Below are 21,678 nucleotides of genomic sequence, written 5' to 3'. Positions count from 1 at the left end.
TAACTTATGAGTTATGAACTTGCCATCTACAAACTATTGTCATGTTTTTAATGTTCTACAAATACATAAAGCTCAGACATCAGATATATGCTTTTACTTTCACAGATCCTGGTGATTCCAACAGTAAGTATCACATTTGTAGCAGATGGCTTCTAATGGAAGAATTAGCAGAACTGAACTCACTGCTGCTTGATTGCAAAAGGGGCACTTGCAAGCATCTTAATACAACTCATCATACCTCATGTTTATGTTCTTTATTAGACAGGCAACCACAACAACAACAAATACTCACTTTTCTTTTTCACAGGAGATGGATGTTTAGCACTGGGTTACAAATAACCACAGAAATGTAAAACAAATGTATCTGTCAACACAAACAGCAACTGGAATGTCCTTATCCTGCTGATCACTGCTCAAGGGAATATTGCCAACAGATTGTTTTATCTGAGGGCAGACTAGTAAAGGGAAGTATGGCAGGCAGCTTTATTTTTACTAGACACTTAAAGAAGATAGAATGCACTGTAATTACTTTTTCTTACTTTCTGTGAGTGTTTCAGAAATTTGGAAAGAAATTCTATCTAAAGCACAGTGGTAGCTCTGCAATTAGCCTATCAACATTATTTACAATGTGGCTCCAGATGATCAAAAATTAAACCTCGCATATGGGAGTAATGACACTTCTACACTGAAAATAACATTGTGTTCCATGGATTGTTCAGACTCGCCAGAAACACAACTTATGAAGCAGCGGTCTAAAGACCGCTGCTCCATAACCCTGTCCGCCTGCTCTGAGCTGCTGGTGCAATGTTAAATGCGGAGAGTGTATTGCTCTCCACATTTAGCGAGGTCTTGCGGACCTGATCCGCAGTGTCGGATCAGGTCCGCAAGCCCTTTGATAAATGGGCCTGTTAGAGGTTGATGGAACCAATGATACCAGCTAAATACCTCCTGCTAGAGTCTGATCCGGGGTATCGGCAGTAAAAATGTAACTCAACTCCCATGCAACTTAAAGGGGCATAAAGCATTTAATTAACAAGTGACACCTTATCTGGATATTACAGGGACATTCCAGACGAAATTGAAATCCACATGGATGCATGCCAGTTTTGAATAGAATTTGTTTTGCATTAGACATGTATTAGGAAAAATGCTACTTATAAAAGCTATAACTGTTTCAAAAGTGTATTTAAAGGGACACTCAAGTCAAAATTAACTTTCATTATTCAAATATATAATGCAATTTTAAACAATTTTCCAATTTACTTTAATTAACAAAATATGCACAGTCTTTTTATATTTAAACTTTTTGAGTCACCAGCTCCTACTGAGCATGTACAATAATTCACAGAATAAGCGTGTATGCATTTGTTATTGGCTGATGGCTGTCACATGGTACGTGTATGCATTTGTGATTGGCTGATGGCTGTTACATGGTACAGGGGGAGTGGAAATAGACATAACTTAAAATTGTCAGAAAAAAATATATTACTCATTTGAAGTTCAGACGAAATGCTATTGCATTGCCACCAATCAGCAAGCGCTATCCAGGGTGCTGAATCAAAAATGGGCCGGCTCCTAAGCTTTCAGTCCTGCTTTTCAAACAAAGATACCAAAAAGAATGAAGAAAAATTGCTAATAGGAGTAAATTAGAATGTTGCTTAAAACTGCATGCTCTATTTGAATCATAAAAGAAAACAATTGGGTTAAGTATCCCTTTAAATATGCACTGTGCACAAGTATTTTAAACATAGCACTTGCTCAGAGAGTCTAAGGTGTTTGCACCATCTGGCAATGACTCAATGTATTATTGCTGACATGATACAAGCCCCACTGGTGCTGTGAGCTGCTGAAGTATTTAAAATGCTGGTGTTCTGATGATGTTTAGGTATGCCTCTCGTGCACGTGCAGAGAAAAATGTAACACTAAAACAATGATAACTTTTACTTGATTGTTTTTTGCCAATATATGTACAGTATATTGCAAATATTTTTCTATTCAAAGATATAATTCATTTATGTGCATTTACATTTTGACCGGAATGTTCCTTTAAATGGCCAATGTACAAATGTCGGCTTCCTAACCTGTTAGAAACCAGGTTTAGAGTATGTAATGTTGGAGAGCTCTCAATATAAGGTAAACAAAAAATCATATACCCATGATGCCACTTACTTAAAATAACATTCATGATTCAGACTGACCAAGTAATTTGGAACAAAACAATCTCAATTTACTTTATGAAAGTAAAGTTTTTGCAACAATGTAAAATAAACATTACTGCAAACACTACTGTTGTCTAGTGCTCAAAATTGTATAAAATTGTTAAAGGGATACTAAACCCAATTTTTTTCTTTCATGATTCAGACAGAGCATGAGATTTTAAGCACCTTTCTAATTTACTCCTACTATCAATTTTTCTTTGTTCTCATGCTATCTTGATTTGAATAAGCAGTACTGTAAGCTTTAGAGCCGGACCATTTTTTGTTCAGCACCTGGGTAGCACTTGCTGATTTGTGGCTAAATGTAGCAAACCAATCAGCAGCTCTACCAAGGTGCTGAACTAAAAATGGGCCGGCTCCTAACCTTTTATTACTGCTTTTTCAAATCAAGATAACATGAGAACAAAGAAAAATTGATAATAGGAGTACATTAGAAAGTTGCTTAAAATTGCATGTTCTATCAGAATCATGAAAGAAAAGATGTGGGGTTAGTATCCCTTTAAAATGAGGCAAGATATAATAAAGTGATGCAGAAATGTGCATACTCTTGAACCTACCTAGGAATGCACTTAAAAAAAAAGATATGGCAGGAGAAGTACATTTTAAATGGTAATAGAAACAAATTGTATTTTTTTTTTCAAACTGCTTGCTCTATCTGCATTTTTAAAGTGCATATAATGTACACTGTTATAATTATTATGGAATTATGCATAAAAAAAAGTTTAAAAGGACATTAAACACTAAATAAATGCTAGATAGAATAAAGCATTCAAAGAAAAGATTAGTCTGAGAATAACATGTAGATGTATTTTCAAGGTTTCATTAGCTGTTTAAATATTGACAAAATAAGTGTAAGGTCTTAGTGCTATAAAACAATGGAAGCTGCCATGTTGTAACTTAGGTTACCTTCTCTGCTGTGGCCAATTAGGAACAGTTATAAATAGGTCACTAGAGTGTGCAGCCAATGGCTGTGTGGAATATAACAGTGTTCTGCACTTCCATTTCTAACAGGAGCTGAAAAGCTCACAATTTCAGAATGGAATTGCAGGAAAGGGGACAGATTAAATAAGGAAAGTTTATTATAGAGGTTTTTTTAAAGATAACATTTATCATTTTATATTACCATCTCAAAGTGTTTAATGTTCCTTTAAACTTTAATGTATGTGGTAAAAACCTATATTTAACATATAACATAATTTCTAAAAATATTTGAATCATAATCAGGTGCTCAAAATTCAAAGGGTTCCGTATTTTTCTATAAGTATTTCATCTTTGGCAAGTGCCAAAAAGGGAGTGAATAAGATTTTCTCATAGTTGTAATCAGATATCTCAAGGCACGTTACATCTACAGGTATCTGTTAGGATCCTTTCAGATATTTCGCTATCAAACCAATCCTGGCCGGTAGTCTTGTTATCCCAGCATCAAGTGGAGTGATAACGAAAAATCTATTAGGATAGTAGTGATAGGACCCAGGAGGAAGATGACTATTGTGGAGAATAATAAGGAGCTGAATACCAGGAAGAAACCAGGAAGGTCAAAGCGTAGTTGACAAGCCAGGGGTCAAACCAAACAGTCACAGGAAGCAGAATTAGAATCCAGAAGAATAGTCAGGGAAATCCAAGTTCAGAACCATTTGGGCAACAAACAAGGTGAAATCAGCAGGCAGAATAGTCAAAGGAGATCCAGGTCATAAGCCAAAGTTTGATATCCAAATATATAGCACAAAAAACCCAGAGTTAAACTCTATACAAGGGCAATGAAATAAAGAAACTGAATGGCATTTAAAGGAAAAAGTGCGATGCGTCACAGGTGGCGGGATGCCTCACAGGTGACGCGAGACGGAGCAACCTGGCATCAAAATAGTGTCATGGAAACCTGGAGTCATAAAAGTCTCACTGTTTTGTTTCACTTAATGTAAGCTAGTGAGTTTGTTTTAAAATATGTAATCAATTTAATAACCTGAAAGAAGAAGTCATGTTTGCAAAACTAGAACCTAATTCAAGTTAAATGACACAGAAAGCAGCACAATATAATTTGTATTTGTTAAACAAAAATGTTATTATTAGTGCCAGGTTCTTCCTGACACAATGGTTTTCCCCCTGCAAGACTGTTCATTCGTGAGAGTTTCTTTACTTTCAATGGAAGTCATGCTGCAACTACCTGGGTGTCCCAAGTCTAGCAATCTTTAAGATAATTCTGTATGGGCTGCTGATTCAATGGTCAGCGTCATATTTCTCGCCATGCTGATAAAGCTTAGAGAATCAGACCCTTTGATCTAAGCTAGAAAATTGAGTATAATCAGTTTGCTAAACTATAACAGTTTTTTCTGAACACCTGCTATGAATGTATTAAGAAAGCACTTTTATATTTCCCATGTTTGACATTAAAGCATGAACATTTATCTTGATTTTCTTTTTCTTTACATAAAAAACTGTCTGTATTATTTACAACTTATTATGCCCTTTAGAAATTCAGGCATCTTGAGTAACAAATAATTCATGAAGAGAAGAATAAAATTGGACCATATTTTATAATATAAAACACAAGCTGAGTATTTCTGAATTTAAAGGGGTTTAGAAGCTCATTTTGAATGGTCGTGACAATTTAATGCCAATGATTTTATATATTTCCAGTTGTCTAAAACATACACAGTGGTGAAAAAATTACTTAAGGGAATAAGTTAAACACAGCAATAAAACATCAGTCAAGAAATATCAAAAGTTAACATAGTTAGGGGTTTAAAAAAAATTATACATTCTGTAGACACGCAGACAGTCAAAACCCAGAGCTTGGAGATACAGATTTAAGCAGGATTTATCCTTGACTTTTTCCATTGGGAAAAGCAATAGCAAGTGAAGATATATCAAGAAGTTAGATAGTAAGGTCTTTAGATTCAACAAGGTGATTTGTGGCTGTCCTATATCACAATGCATTGCGGCATAGCATAGGCAAACAAGTAAACCTGGATATCAGAGCAAGATAATTTACACTTGAGAGATGAATTACTGCCTTATCTTAAAAGTGTTTTACACAGTCAACTTCATAACACTTTGCTTTCTATAAAAACATGTTTTAAAGACATATTGCTGTCGTTTTAAAGGATATCAAAATCAAATTTAAAATTCAGAGCCATATAGGCAGTTTAGCTGTCTTACTCAAACCCCATGTTTTATCTCCTATATGACACGGTGTGCGGGCCAGCATTTCATATTTGGTAAGAAACATTTCTGCAGTTTCTTTTAAAAGATAGCACTATTTTTGGTATCATTTTATTATGCCAGCTGTTGCCAATATAGCAAATCAGATCTCTGGTTAATTGTATAAATGTGCCCGGATTGGCCCCAAAATCAAGTGTAATTTACTCTATTAATAAATAAAGATAGTAGCTTTTTTTTTTTTTTAATAAGATAACTGCAATAATATTTATTATTATTATTATTATCACGTATTTGTAGAGCGCCAACAAATTCTACAGCGCTATAAACATAGGCGTATATACAAGGTAACATTTATAGGGGGTCAAATGGGTAGAGGTCCCTGTCGTGAGTTGCACTGTTGTAATCGGCTCTTATGCGGATTATCTACAAACAGCCGTACTCATAGGCTTAGATGCTAAGGGGTTCAAGGGATAGCAGTGGAGTTAGGAAAGGTTAGTGTAGGCTGTATGCATCCCTGAATAATACGGTCTTTAGAGAGTGCTTGAAGCTTTCAAAACTAGAGAAAAGTCTTGTGGAGCGAGGCAGAGAGTTCCACAAAATGGGAGCCAGTCTGGGGAAGTCCTGTAAATGGGGATGTTAGGAGGTAGCAAGAGGAGGAGAGTAGGAGATTGTGGGCAGAGCGAAGGGGTCGGGAGGGAGAGAATCTGTAGACAAGGTCTGAGATGTAGGGGGGAACAGTGCAGTTGAGGGTTTTGTATGTCAGAGTGAGAATTGTGTGTTTAAGCCTGGAGGCAAGAGTAAGCCAGTGAAGAGATTGGCAGAGAGGTGCAGCAGATGTCACGATTTTCTTGAGAGGATCTATCATGTAGAGAAATTAAGTAGCTTTATAATATTTGACATAATGTAGCAAATATAGTACAACTATAACACACTTCAGTTACTGTTGATCTAATTTTGCAACTTAGTATACAAAGAATTTTATCCCATAAGAATAATTCCCTTCTATTCTTAGGCATATGGATGAAATGTATACAGGTAGCCCTCAGTTTACGCCGGGGTTAGGTTCCAGAAGCAATGGTTGTAAATCAAAACCATTGTAAATTGAAACCCCGTTTATAATGTAAGTTAATGGGAAGTGAGGGAGTTAGGTTCCAGGCCCCTTTCAAAATTGACATAAGTAACACCTAATACATTATTTTTAAAGCTTTAAAATTAAGACTTTAAATGCTAAACAGCATTATAAACCTAATTAAATAATCACACAACACAGAATATATAATTAAACTAAGTTAAATTAACAAAAACATTTGCTAAACAGCATTATAAACCTAATAAAATAATCACACAACACAGACTTCACTTGCATTTTTCTGCAAACAGCTCTTTCTATGCATTCCAATCTGGACTGATTTATAGACAGGAAGATCTTGTTCCTATGAAAGCTGCTTGATAGTTCATGTCTAGCTAGACTAATTAATTCCAGCCTGTTGGTGTGCTTGGCTTTGCATATCTTTGCTGCAACACAAGCGGACAGCTCCACCTACTGGCTATTTTAATCAATGCAATGCTTCTCAATGCTTTTCAATAGCAGTCACATGACTGGAAAAAAAAGGTTGTTCTGAAACGGTGCAAATTGTACCGTTGTAAACTGAGGGCCACCTGTATATACATAAATCAAAGCGTAGCTAGTTGTTAGACACTTGCTTTTACATCACTGTGTTAATTTAAGTGTGAAAAAACATAGGAGGAAGAACCACCGGTAAGTTAACATATGAACCAAATCAATTATGAGTTCACTGGCTGAGGAACAATAATTTGCATGAGCTGAGAGTTTTTGAACAGCATAAGAAAAGATACATGAGGAACCTAACTAGGTAATGTAAACTGAAGTACCTTGAATTGATGCGGGAAGAGTACCTCTTATCAGGGTTAAGTGAGAGAAGCTTCATCGCAATGGCTGTCATGAAAGATATTGCGTCTTTGAAGAGGTGAAGACAGGAGCTGATGAAATCCGCAATTCACGGAAGAGGCGTGCAGTCTTGTCGGCTAATGACTTGAAGCTGTAGCGGTGTGAGCAGCTGATAGAGTCAGTTGATGGTTCGAGGTTAAAGGGACACTCAATCAAAATTAAACTTTCATTATTCAGATAGAGCATGCCATTTTAAATAACTTTGCAATTTACTTCCATTAACTAAATGTGCACAGCCTTTTTATATTTAAACTTTTTGAGTCATCAGCTCCTACTGAGCATGTGCAAGAATAAGTGTGTATGCATTTGTTATTGGCCGATGGTTGTCACATGGTACGTGTATGCATTTGTTATTGGCCGATGGTTGTCACATGGTACAGGGGGAGTGGAAAAAGACATAACTTTTAAAATTGTCAGAAAAAAATCTACTACTCATTTAAGTTCAGACTATGTGCTATTGCATTGTCTTGTTATCTTGCATTTGTTGATTATGCAAATCTACTGTGTTGACTGGTTCTTTAATTGCCACTTGATGTTTAAAGCATGTTTGCTGAGCATGGCTCTGACATCACACTATTTAACGGTTATATACCAATTAAGGAAATTCTACACATGTAGGTGTAATATCTAGAGGAAATAAACTTGAGAGGGAACGCAATTAATATTTCCTGAAATATTATTTAGGTCTTGACCTAGGAATTACTAGGGGAGTAATGAGTAAGTTCCTTAGAACTTGAAGCAGAGATTAGCCAGGAAACGAGCAGGATACAAATTTCCAAGCAATTTGGAAATGGATAACTCCCTCTATTTAAAGGGACAGGCTTAAGTGGAAGCAAACCCATCTTAAAGGAATAGTGCATGACAGCAGATGAAGAGCAACGTGTAAGGAAGATGAGACTGGCAGAGGCATTCATTAAGGAATGTAAAGGAGCAAGGCAGCAGCTAGGGAGACCAAAGAGGATGGAGTTGCTGTAATCGAGACGGGAAAGGATGAGAGAGGGGATTAGAATCTTAGTTGTGTCTTTTGAAAAGAAATGTCTAATTTTAGAGATGTTTTTGAGGTGGAAGTGGCAGGCTTTAGCCAAGGACTGAATGTGAGGAGTGGAAGAAAGATCTGAGTAAAGTGTGACCCCAAGACATCGAGCATGTGGTGTAGGGGTAATGATGGATTTATCGACAGTTATAAGTTGGGGTGGAGATTTTTGAAGAATGGGGGAAAATAAGGAGCTGAGTTTTGGAGAGATTTGGCTTAAGGTGGTGAGAGGATATCCAAGATGAGATATGAGAAAGATAGTTAGTGACATGGGTTTGCAAGGAAGAAGATAGGTCTGGTGCAGAGAGGTAGATTTGGGTGTCAACAACATACAAATGGTATTGAAACCCATGGAACTTTATTAAGGAACCTAAAGATGATGGGGCCAATTTATCAAGCTCCGTATGGAGCTTGATGCCCCTTGTTTCTAAAGACTGCTGCTCCATAACGTGTCCGCCTGCTCTGAGGCCGTGGACAGAAATCAAGAAAACTGAATACAATCAGGATGATTGACACCCCCTGCTAGCGGCCGATTGGCCGTATATCTACAGGGGCGGCATTGCACCAGTAGTTCACAAGAACTGCTGGTGCAATGATAAATGCTGACAGCAGACATGATAAGCTGTGCAGTGGACATGATACGCTACATTGTATCATGCCTGCTCGCACTATGATAAATATACCCCAATGTGTAGATTGAGAAGAGAAGGGGACCAAGGACAGAGCCTTGCGGTACCCCAAAAGAAAGTGGTAACGAGGCAGAGGATGCCCCAGAGAAGGCTACACTAAAGGTACGGTTAGATAGGAAGAGATCCACGAGAGAGCAGTGTTGCAAATGCCAAAGGATTGGTGGGTTTTGAGCAAAAGAGGGTGGACACCAGTATCAAAGGCTGCAGACAGATCAAGGTGGACAAGCATAGAGAAGTGGCCTTTAGATTTTGCTATAAGTAGGTTGTTGGTAACCTTAACAATTGCTGTCTCTGTGAAGTGGTGGGGGCAAAATCCAGATTGCAGTGGGTCAAGGAGGGAGTTTAGTGTACAGAAATGGGATAGACGTACATATACTAGCTTTTCTAAAGGCAAGAGGGAGTAGGGAAATAGGGCGGTAGTTGGATGGGGAGGTTGGTCGAGAGATGGTTTTTTGAGGATAATAAGCAGTTATGATAGTTTAAAGTTGGCGGCTGTGGGGTGTTAGCCTTTACATTGCGATCTATGGGAACTGTGTGTTCCCAGTAAATATATATGTATATACTTATATACATAAATATTTATGTATATACATATATTAATATCAGACATACAACAAAGTTAGGTGCATACTTCGTAGTGTGCCTACAATTCAGAAAGATACATTTGCCAAGGTTATAAAGATTCAAATTGAACACAAATTGAATACACTTCCGTGAAACATCCAGTCCAAAAAAACTATGGTGATTGGCAAAGATAAAACCCACTCAAGGTGATTATTTCACCGTACATACATTTATTGCACGCTTTCCATTATGATAAAGTGTCCCTTTGATGGAGGAATAATGTTTGCCAAATGCTGCCAAAAGCTGAAGTTACACTACTGAAACAAAAAAAGAAAGGGCGCCTCCTAGTGTAGCCAGTATATATAAGGATAAATAGAATGAGATATAGATTTTGTACTCACATGTAGTGAAGGCAAAGATAATGCCTAGATAAGCAGTCTGGAAACTTATCAGTGTCCCAGTTGACTGTGCATTAGAATGCTAGGGCAGCTCCTCTTAGTAGATTTCCAAAATCATCTGAAAAGTAAAAAGATATACAGAGGGCGACTCCTAGTGTGGAATTAGTAAGCAGAGTGTGAACCCACCAGCTTTACCCTTCAGAGATATACTCACAAAGTATAGAGCACACTGTAGTGCTAATGAAGCAAGCTGGGTATATTAAAAGTGGCCCAGCGCACATACCACTCCGGTGAAAGATGGTCCAATGTATTCAAAATGTTCAGATAAAAAATCCAGGAGACTCCAGATATATATAAAAAACACTTTATATAAAGATATAACAGTGTACAATAAAAGTCAGTAGAATTCGCTACGCGTTTCTCAGAGCTACCACTCTGTTTCCTCAGGCAAGTTATACTGATCTAAAACTGAAGTCTCCTATTTATACATCCTCAAATAAATTAAAACATTGGTCACACCCAATCTACCAATTACTTATGCAAATGTTGCTATGGTGACCTTCACAATACAAACTGACTTTTCTTGATACCAGTATGTGAATATATAACCCATTGTATGCATAGATCTACTTTAACATATACAGCTAGTATCAAAACAAGTATGTAGCAGATATTACAATATATCTCATAAACATTTCGGAAGAAAACATATATAGTATGCACAATAGTGTTTCAGCAAAAAAACAAATACAGCACTCATATAGTTGGTTCATTAAATTTTCAGCAATCTCTCTTTATGAAAGTGAATGCACTATTTATTTATATTTTATATGGTTAATAACTTCTTTATTTCCTGAGGATTTCTTTCCTCCCCTTTGTTCATAATAGAAAGTCTAATTTATTTATTAATTAAAAGCATCAGCTAGTTTGTTTGTATCATATATAAAGCTGTCAGCTTGTGGGTGTGTGTCATTAGCCTATCTCACACTTCCATATGTGTGGGTAATGGCTAGTGGGCGTGTATCATTTATCGCCGGTCTTTAAATACAATTCCTCAACTTTCTTCCTAATATATTCTTACCCCTTTTGACATGATCTCCTACAATAAACTGTTTAAATGTTATCTGAATTGTTGTATTGTGCATATCGTAAGCTGATTTTATGAAGGGCTATGTCTATTTGTTTAAAGCTCCCTCTCTGATTTCACAATGTCCAATGTGTAGGTGATAATCCGTGGGCGTGTAGCATAAACCAATCGCGCGTCACTATGTGTGTGAATCCCAGCTTATAGGCGTGTGTTTTCTATCGTTAAAAAAATAAATAAATAAACTATTGTCTATTTGTTTAGGCTCCCTCTCTGATTTTACAATGTCAAATGTGTGGGGGGTGGTTCGTGGGCGTGTAGCGTGAACCAATCACGCATCACTATGTGTGTGAGTCACAGCTTGTAGGCGTGTGTTTTCTATCGCCAAAATGTAAAAAATAAATAATACATATACCATCTCAACTCTGTTGAGAAATCCAATTCCCGATTCTTCACTACAACTCCTCAAACTAACATAAGCTGCCTACCATAATCAGTTGTGGTATTTGGTGGTTGCACGTCTAAGATTTCACATGTCCGCAACTCATAAATGAAATGTATTATTATTTTTTTGGGGTATGAACTGCTTTGCTATTATGATGTATTTATATATAACCCTATGGCTATGTTCGAGATAGCATCAGCCAATTTGTGTAGCCCTATGGTATTACTGCTCTGTGAAAGCATATCCTATCCTCACAGTATTCGTCAATTTTTACTGAATCATAACATTCAAAATAATGCCAGTCTCGTAATCGTTGCGCTTCAATCGAATAGATGCATATACTAATATATTTTTATATATTGGTAACCTGAGTGAGCCAATCACAGTCGGATTTGGTAGAAGCATCCAACGGTTTTCCTTGCGGATTGCTCGAATGAGGTAAAACCGGCAAATAACAAACATCCAAGAAGAAGAGTCCGGTAACCTCATATAATTGAAAGTTTAAAATATGACTTTTATTCCAAAAAATTAAAAATCAATCAGAATGGACATATGTAAAAAGGGGTGGATGTTTTTACATATATTAACACATAAATATTATATACATATATATTTACAATTTGCTGTCCATCGCTGTGAGGCTTACCCCCTTTCTTACCCCCATGTCTCACGGCATAAGAACAAGGTTCCCTTTGGAGACTATGGAGGCTCACTCTCATGGGTGCAATGCTTCCGTGCAATGCAAACAAAACCTAGAGTTTGCATTGCACCTAATTGCGTAATACCAGCGCACATTAGGGTGAACTGGTATCACGCAGTTGAGCGCACATATTGCTTTAGCATAAGCAAAATTTTGTGCTCAACTCGTACTCTTGCCCAAAATGAGAATACAGCTGGGGAGCAAATGAGAATGGGCTATATTACAAGTGGAGCACAATATATAGCACAGGGTGTGATCTTTTGTGCAATATTGCTCAAGAATAACGCTCAATCTGGTATTACAAGTAAAATATTTTAATCAATGCATCTTAATGGAACAGTCTACTGCAGAATTTGTATTGTTTAAAAAGATAATCCCTTTATTACCCATTCCCCAGTTTAAGGATTCAGATAGAAAATATAATATTAAACAACTTTCCATTTTACTTCTAGTATCAAATTTGCTTCATTCTCTTGATATCCTTTTGCCGAAGGAGCAGAAATGCACTACTAAGAGCTAGCTGAACTCATTTAAGCTGCCAATCACAAGAGCCAAATATGTGCAGGCACCAATAACTAGCTACCTCCCACTAGTGTAGGATATGTACATATTCTTTTTTCAGCAATGGATACCAAGAGAACAAAGTGCATAATAAAATAGAAGTTAATTTAAAAGTGTCTTAAAATGAAATGCTCTACCTGAATCATGCGAGTTTCATTTTGACTTTCCTATACCTTGAACTTTCAATAATATATCACAGAAGAACTGCATGTAGATTTCTACTACATGTGCACCACCAGTTCAGAGCTCAAGCATTATCTGACATGAATTTAACTGCAAAACCCTATTAATGTCTATTATGGGCCAGAATACCAGTGGAGCACTAATTTATCGCATGCAAATTCGCACAATATATAACCAGCGATTACAAGTGGCTGGTTAATGTTACCGCGAGCTCTCAGTAGCAATTAGAGCTCTAAAAATTAACCAGATCTCTGGTTCATTTAAAAAATGTCCCCAAATTGCCCTCAAAATAAACTGTATAGTGCCTTTTTAAAAAAAAAAACAAAAAAAAAACCAGTTTTTATTGTTGCATTTTGTATACTACATGTTAAGACATACGGCTAGATTTAGAGTTTTGTCGGTAACGACCCGCGTAGCTAACGCTGGTTTTTTTTCTGGCCGCACCTTTTAAATAACTCTGGTATTGAGAGTCCGCAGAATGGCTGCGTTAGGCTCCAAAAAAGGAGCGTAGAGCATATTTAACGCAACTTCAACTCTCGATACCAGAGTTGCTTACGGACGCGGCCAGCCTCAAAAACGTGCTCGTGCACGATTCCCCCATAGAAAACAATGGGGCTGTTTGAGCTGAAAAAAAACCTAACACCTGCAAAAAAGCCGCGTTCAGCTCCTAACGCAGCCCCATTGTTGTCTATGGGGAAACACTTCCTACATCTGCACCTAACACTCTAACATGTACCCCGAGTCTAAACACCCCTAACCTTACACTTATTAACCCCTAATCTGCCGCCCCCGCTATCGCTGACCCCTGCATATTATTATTAACCCCTAATCTGCCGCTCCGTAAACCGCCGCTACTTACATTATCCCTATGTATCCCTAATCTGCTGCCCCTAACACCGCCGACCCCTATATTATATTTATTAACCCCTAATCTGCCCCCCACAACGTCGCCTCCACCTGCCTACACTTATTAACCCCTAATCTGCCGAGCAGACCGCACCGCTATTATAATAAAGTTATTAACCCCTAATCCGCCTCACTAACCCTATAATAAATAGTATTAACCCCTAATCTGCCCTCCCTAACATCGCCGACACCTAACTTCAAACATTAACCCCTAATTTGCCGACTGGAGCTCACCGCTATTCTAATAAATGTATTAACCCCTAAAGCTAAGTCTAACCCTAACACAAACACCCCCCTAAGTTAAATATAATTTAAATCTAACGAAATTAATTAACTCTTATTAAATAAATTATTCCTATTTAAAGCTAAATACTTACCTGTAAAATAAATCCTAATATAGCTACAATATAAATTATAATTATATTATAGCTATTTTAGGATTTATATTTATTTTACAGGTAACTTTGTATTTATTTTAACCAGGTACAATAGCTATTAAATAGTTAAGAACTATTTAATAGCTAAAATAGTTAAAATAATTACAAATTTACCTGTAAAATAAATCCTAACCTAAGTTACAATTAAACCTAACACTACACTATCAATAAATAAATGAAATAAAATACCTACAATTACACCTAACACTACACTATCAATAAATGAATTAAATACAATATCTACAAATAAATACAATTAAATAAAATAACTAAAGTACAAAAAATAAAAAAGAACTAAGTTACAAAAAATAAAAAAATATTTACAAACATAAGAAAAATATTACAACAATTTTAAACTAATTACACCTACTCTAAGCCCCCTAATATAATAACAAAGCCCCCCAAAATAAAAAATGCCCTACCCTATTCTAAATTACAAAAGTTCAAAGCTCTTTTACCTTACCAGCCCTGAACAGGGCCCTTTGCGGGGCATGCCCCAAGAAATTCAGCTCTTTTTCCTGTAAAAAAACACATACAATACCCCCCCCAACATTACAACCCACCACCCACATACCCCTAATCTAACCCAAACCCCCCTTAGATAAACCTAACACTAAGCCCCTGAAGATCTTCCTACCTTGTCTTCACCTCACCGGGTATCACACCGATCCGTCCTGGCTCCGATATCTTCATCCAACCCAAGCGGGGGCTAGACATCCATCATCCGACGGCTGAAGAAGTCCAGAAGAGGGTCCAAAGTCTTCATCCTATCCGGGAAGAAGAGTAGATCCGGACCGGCAACCATCTTCTTCCAAGCGGCATCTTCTATCTTCATCCGATGAGGACCGGCTCCATCGTGAAGACATCCAGCGCAGACCCATCTTCTTCCGACGATGACTTCCCGACGAATCAGATTGAGCCAATCAGATTGAGCTCGCATTCTATTGGCTGATCGGAACAGCCAATAGAATGCAAGCTCAATCTGATTGGCTGATCGGATCAGCCAATCGGATTGAACTTGATTCTGATTGGCCGATTCCATCAGCCAATCAGAATTTTCCTACCTTAATTCCAATTGGCTGATAGAATCCTATCAGCCAATCGGAATTCGAAGGATGCCATCTTGGATGACGTCCCTTAAAGGAACCGTCATTCGTCGGGAAGTCGTCGTCGGAAGATGGGTCCGCGCTGGATGTCTTCACGAAGGAGCCAGTCCTCATCGGATGAAGATAGAAGATGCCGCTTGGAAGAAGATGGTTGCCGGTCCGGATCTACTCTTCTTCCTGGATAGGATGAAGACTTTGGACCCTCTTCTGGACTTCTTCAGCCGTCGGATGATGGATGTCTAGCCCCCGCTTGGGTTGGATGAAGATATCGGAGCCAGGACGGATCGGTGTGATACCCGGTGAGGTGAAGACAAGGTAGGAAGATCTTCAGGGGCTTAGTGTTAGGTTTATTTAAGGGGGGTTTGGGTTGGATTAGGGGTATGTGGGTGGTGGGTTGTAATGTTGGGGGGGGGTATTGTATGTGTTTTTTTACAGGAAAAATAGCTGAATTTCTTGGGGCATGCCCCGCAAAGGGCCCTGTTCAGGGCTGGTAAGGTAAAAGAGCTTTGAACTTTTTTAATTTAGAATAGGATAGGGCATTTTTTATTTTGGGGGGCTTTGTTATTTTATTAGGGGGCTTAGAGTAGGTGTAATTAGTTTAAAATTGTTGTAATATTTTTCTTATGTTTGTAAATATTTTTTTATTTTTTGTAACTTAGTTCTTTTTTATTTTTTGTACTTTAGTTAGATTATTTAATTGTATTTATTTGTAGATATTGTATTTAATTCATTTATTGATAGTGTAGTGTTAGGTGTAATTGTAGGTATTTTATTTAATTTATTTATTGATAGTGTAGTGTTAGGTTTAGTTGTAATTTAGGTTAGGATTTATTTTACAGGTAAATTTGTAATTATTTTAACTATTTTAGCTATTAAATAGTTCTTAACTATTTAATAGCTATTGTACCTGGTTAACATAAATACAAAGTTACCTGTAAAATAAATATAAATCCTAAAATAGCTATAATATAATTATAATTTATATTGTAGCTATATTAGGATTTATTTTACAGGTAAGTATTTAGCTTTAAATAGGAATAATTTATTTAATAAGAGTTAATTAATTTCGTTAGATTTAAATTATATTTAATTTAGGGGGGTGTTAGTGTTAGGGTTAGACTTAGCTTTAGGGGTTAATACATTTATTAGAATAGCGGTGAGCTCCAGTCGGCAGATTAGGGGTTAATGTTTAAAGTTAGGTGTCGGCGATGTTAGGGAGGGCAGATTAGGGGTTAATACTATTTATTATAGGGTTAGTGAAGCGGATTAGGGGTTAATAACTGTATTATAATAGCGGTGCGGTCCGCTCGGCAGATTAGGGGTTAATAAGTGTAGGCAGGTGGAGGCGACGTTGTGGGGGGCAGGTTAGGGGTTAATAAATATAATATAGGGGTCGGCGGTGTCAGGGGCAGCAGATTAGGGGTACATAAGTATAACGTAGGTGGCGGTCGGCAGATTAGGTGTTAATTATTGTAGGTAGCTGGCGGAGACGTTGTGGGGGGCAGGTTAGGGGTTAATAAATATAATATAGGGGTCGGCGGTGTTAGGGGCAGCAGATTAGGGGGTACATAAGTATAACGTAGGTGGCGGTCGGCAGATTAGGGGTTAAAAAAATTTAATCGAGTGACGGCGATGTGGGGGGACCTCGGTTTAGGGGTACATAGGTAGTTTATGGGTGTTAGTGTACTTTAGAGCACAGTAGTTAAGAGCTTTATGAACCGGCGTTAGCCCATAAAGCTCTTAACTCCTGACTTTTTTCTGCGGCTGGAGTTTTGTCGTTAGAATTCTAACGCTCACTTCAGCCACGACTCTAAATACCGGAGTTAGAAAGATCCCATTGAAAAGATAGGATACGCAATTGACGTAAGGGGATCTGCGGTATGGAAAAGTCGCGGCTGAAAAGTGAGCGTTAGACCCTTTCCTGACTGACTCCAAATACCGGCGGTAGCCTAAAACCAGCGTTAGGAGCCTCTAACGCTGGTTTTCACGGCTACCGCCAAACTCTAAATCTAGGCCATAGTTTGTAGGCTCATATAGTTTATTTCAAAATCTGTGGCTCCACATAGCTCTTGGATATTTGTAGTCCCATGTGGCTCTTAATTATATATACATATTTGTAGAGGGTCCAAAAGTGACTCTTTATACCTACAGCCACAAAATATAATAAAAAATGAGGATACCATAGTCAATGGGTGCACAGTTGGAATTTCACTTAGTCACAATAGATATGTATGCAACTTTTCTGTCTTTGCACTCTATTTATGTAAATATGTCAATTCTATCCTCCATTATTGGTATAAGTAAGATTGTCTCAGGTCCAAACGTGGCCATTTCACAGGCTAGTAATGCTCTTCCTTGCATCATGAGAGTTACCAGGTCCAAGAGTGACCTATAATGATTCGAGAGGATTCCATCACAGCATTAAATATATATATAAATATATATATATATATATATATATATATATATATATATATATATATATAAAATGAGGTTCATTTGTACATGCAATATCAATATCGCTAAATATGTCTCTTTTTCTGTTTGATACTTCAATGTTGATCTTTCTTTTTTCGTATTTACCATGCTTGTCAATGGGTTTAATCTCCTTTAATATGTTGGCAATGGACATAACTATGGACTTGATGACTCACCGCCATCCCTACTGCTAGAACTTTTACCTTGTTTGTTGGCCACTAGATGTTTGCCTACGTTCACTTAACTATATTCTTGATTGAGTCAACAGTATTGGTCACATGCCTGGGATTATTGTGAAGAGATGTATATTTCTTAATGATGTTACTGACTGTATATGAACCTTGTTAATAAAAAAAAAACTAAAAAAAAACAACAATTGATTACGCTTGAATTATGATAACATTTTTGTACTCTGTTATCTAGACCTTTATTTTTTACATTAAATAACCATTTAATTCCAAAGATTAATCCAAGTCTTCTGAACAAGATTTTTTTACTACTTTAGCTTTACAGAGAACTCACTCTTTAATAACACAGGTCAGAGACTCGCAAACAAAATTACCTTCTACAGGCTAAAAAATAATAACGCTATATTTCTCTTAGGAATAATCTCCTTGGCATCCTTCCGTATTGCTTGACATCTTTGATTTTCGCTATTGGAATAGGGACTTGTGTTTGGCAGCTTTGGGAAATGACAAGAAGATAGGACAGCAAATTTATTTTGAAATAATTCATAATATACAAAAGATATTTTTAATATATAAGGATTTTACATCTGTTTACAGCAAATAAAGATTTCTGAACTTCAGACAGTGATGTCACTGTCTTTACAGGGATCACTATGCCAAAATGCTTCTACTGCTAAGAACAATGAAACTGTTTATACCCATAACATTTTAACACCCTAAAAACACTGCAGAATTATTAAAGGGACAGTAAACCTTAAAAATAATGTTATATAATTCTGCACATAGTGCAGAATTATATAACATTATTTAGGTGCTATAGCCATAAACGCATTTTTTACCTTTTAATTTGCTAAAAATATGGCGCTTTTACAGACCCGCTCTCTGCTGAGCGGGTCTGTTATTTTTAGTCAGCGCATCGGGCCAGCTGTATAGTCACAGCCAGGCCCGACCGCGCCATAGCACTAAGTGCAGCTCGCTCCTAATATTTATGTCATTTTGGGGGGGGGGGGGGTAGCAATTACATCACAGGTTAATGGCCCAGTACGTTGGTTGGTCTTTTTTTTATTATTTAGTGAAGCTTATAGGTGGCATGTTGTTCTCTAAACCCATAGATATATGTGAGCAATGTTTCCTTTAAGGGACATTCCGGTCAAAACTGAAAGGCACATAGATGAATTAGATATTTGGATACAAACATATTTCCAATATACATTTATAAGCAAAAATGTTAGTAAATCTTATCACTGTTTTAGTGTTGACATTGTACGCGCATGTGAAGCATAGCTAGATATTCACAGTGCACCAGCATTTTAACTCCATGTTTCTTGGTTTTCTTCAATTAAAATTTGGTAACTCTCTTCTTAAAGGGATATGAAACCCCCAAAAAATGGTGATTCAGACAGAGCATACCATATTAAAAAAGGTTCCAATTTACTTATATTATGCTTTGTTCCCATGATATCCTGTGCTGAAGAGATACCTAGGTAGGCATCTGGAGCACTACATGTCAGGAAATAGTTTCTGCCATCTGGTGCTCTTGCAAATGGATAACATTCTTGAAAAACTGCTGACATATAGTGCTCCAGAAATGGGTCGGCTCCTAAGCACTTATTCCTGATTTTCAACGGAAGATACCAAGAGAACAAAGAACAACTTTGGGTTTATTTTCCCTTTAAAAACCTGTCTAGTATCAGTTATGGCTTTATTTGACCAATCAGGGTTGATTCTTGAGAGAAAAACTACAATGACAGAAATTCAGACATCAAAGAAGACAGCCATGGCACACAGCCACAAAAGAAAAGGGAGTAAGCAACTTTTTCACCTGTTAAAGTGCCATAAAACAGGTTGAGATCGGTGCATATCCTAAAATGACTATTTAATTTAAAATAGTTTACATAAAAAAAAATGTTTAAAAATTGCTGGCAAGTATTTTAAAATAATTTTCAAAAATAAGCAAAATGAATTTCATAGCTAAGCTGCCTGGAACAGCTAACTCCACCCCCCTTATCAATGTTTAGACACAGGCATAGTATTTCACCTGAGTTCACAGGTTCTAGGCATGCTCCAGCAGATAATCCCTATGCACTTTTGCATTTAAACCGAAAGAACAATAAACAAAGATACAGCCATAAAAGGAATTGTGTGGGGGGAGTTAGAGCTTTACTATTCAGAAACTAAAAATAAAGGGTTAATGGCGAGACACTGCAGTATAAATTTGCAGGTAAGGTAATTAAAGTACATATTATATTATTTTGTCTCTATCCCAACTTGTTTTATGTCCCTTTAAATATTGATTTAATTTCCATTTATGCATCAAATTCCTGTTTTTAGCATGTTAAAGGGACAGTATACACCAATTTTAATTTAACTGCATGTAATAGACACTACTATAAAGAATATCCAGTATAAAAACTTACTTAGAAGCTCCCAGTTTATCACTGTTGAAAAAGGTTAGCTGGAACACCCACTGAAAGTAGTTCTATAGCAAAAAAACAGACCCCCCCCCCCCTCTGCATTTGAAAAGACTCTTTACACAAACAGGAGCAAGCTGGAGTAGATATACATCAGTATTCTCCTAAAACTTTGGGGCTTGGTTAGGAGTCTAAAAATTAGTGCAATGTTATTTAAAAATAAGCAAAGCTATATATTAGAAAACAAAAAAAACAAACAAATGTGTGTGGGCAATATAAATGGATCATCTACAAAACATTAATGCAAAGAAAAATCTAATGTATAATGTCCATTTAAGTTTACCTTAAAAATGGTAATTTTATAGATGTTTCCAATATAGAGAATACAGGATGTTTTTAAAGTCCAATGCCCTTCGTAAAGGACATCAGGGCTTGACTGATGTAAATAGCATGAAAGTGGAGTTAGTGTTGTTAGTATTTGTTTATGAACTTATTATAATTGAAGGGGTTAAACACCATTATAGAAGCAAAGCTTGGGACCCACAGAGCACTGCTGGTCCACTGTGGAGACTATTAAATTATTGTTTTGGAGGCCATGTAAAAACATAGACCATTCAGCACAAAGTTGTATTTTATTTCAGACAATGAGGCCAATTTAACAAATGTCTTGCGGACTTGATCCGACAGTGCGGATCAGGTCCGCAAGACATCGCTGAATGCGGAGAGCAATGCGCTCTCTGTATTCAGCATTGCACCAGCAGCTAACAAGAGCTACTGGTGCAACGCCGCCCCCTGCAGACTCGCGGCCAATGGGCCGCCAGCAGGGGATGTCAATCAACCCGATCGGACTCGATCGGGTTGAATTCCAGCGATTCCTGTCCGCCTGCTCAGAGCAGCCAGACAGGGTTATGGAGCAGCGGTCTTTGTAACCGTTCAGAGCTTGATAGATAGGCCCCAAAATGAGCTGCTTTGGCTGGCCGGCAATTCCACCTTACCTCCGGCAATTGACCAGTATCTCACCCTCCCCACGGGGTACTAATCCCCAAAAGAGCAGAGCTCTGGGGCAAGGGGCCTCTGAAGTGGCCGAAGGTAAACATTTCCGGAGGATGCTGGGTGCGGCGGCCAGCTGGTAGATCGAGGGGCCCGGCCCG

This window comes from Bombina bombina, chromosome 9, assembly GCF_027579735.1.
Source record: "Bombina bombina isolate aBomBom1 chromosome 9, aBomBom1.pri, whole genome shotgun sequence".
NCBI classification, from domain to species: domain Eukaryota; kingdom Metazoa; phylum Chordata; class Amphibia; order Anura; family Bombinatoridae; genus Bombina; species Bombina bombina.
Note: the sequence above shows the minus strand (reverse complement) of the source record.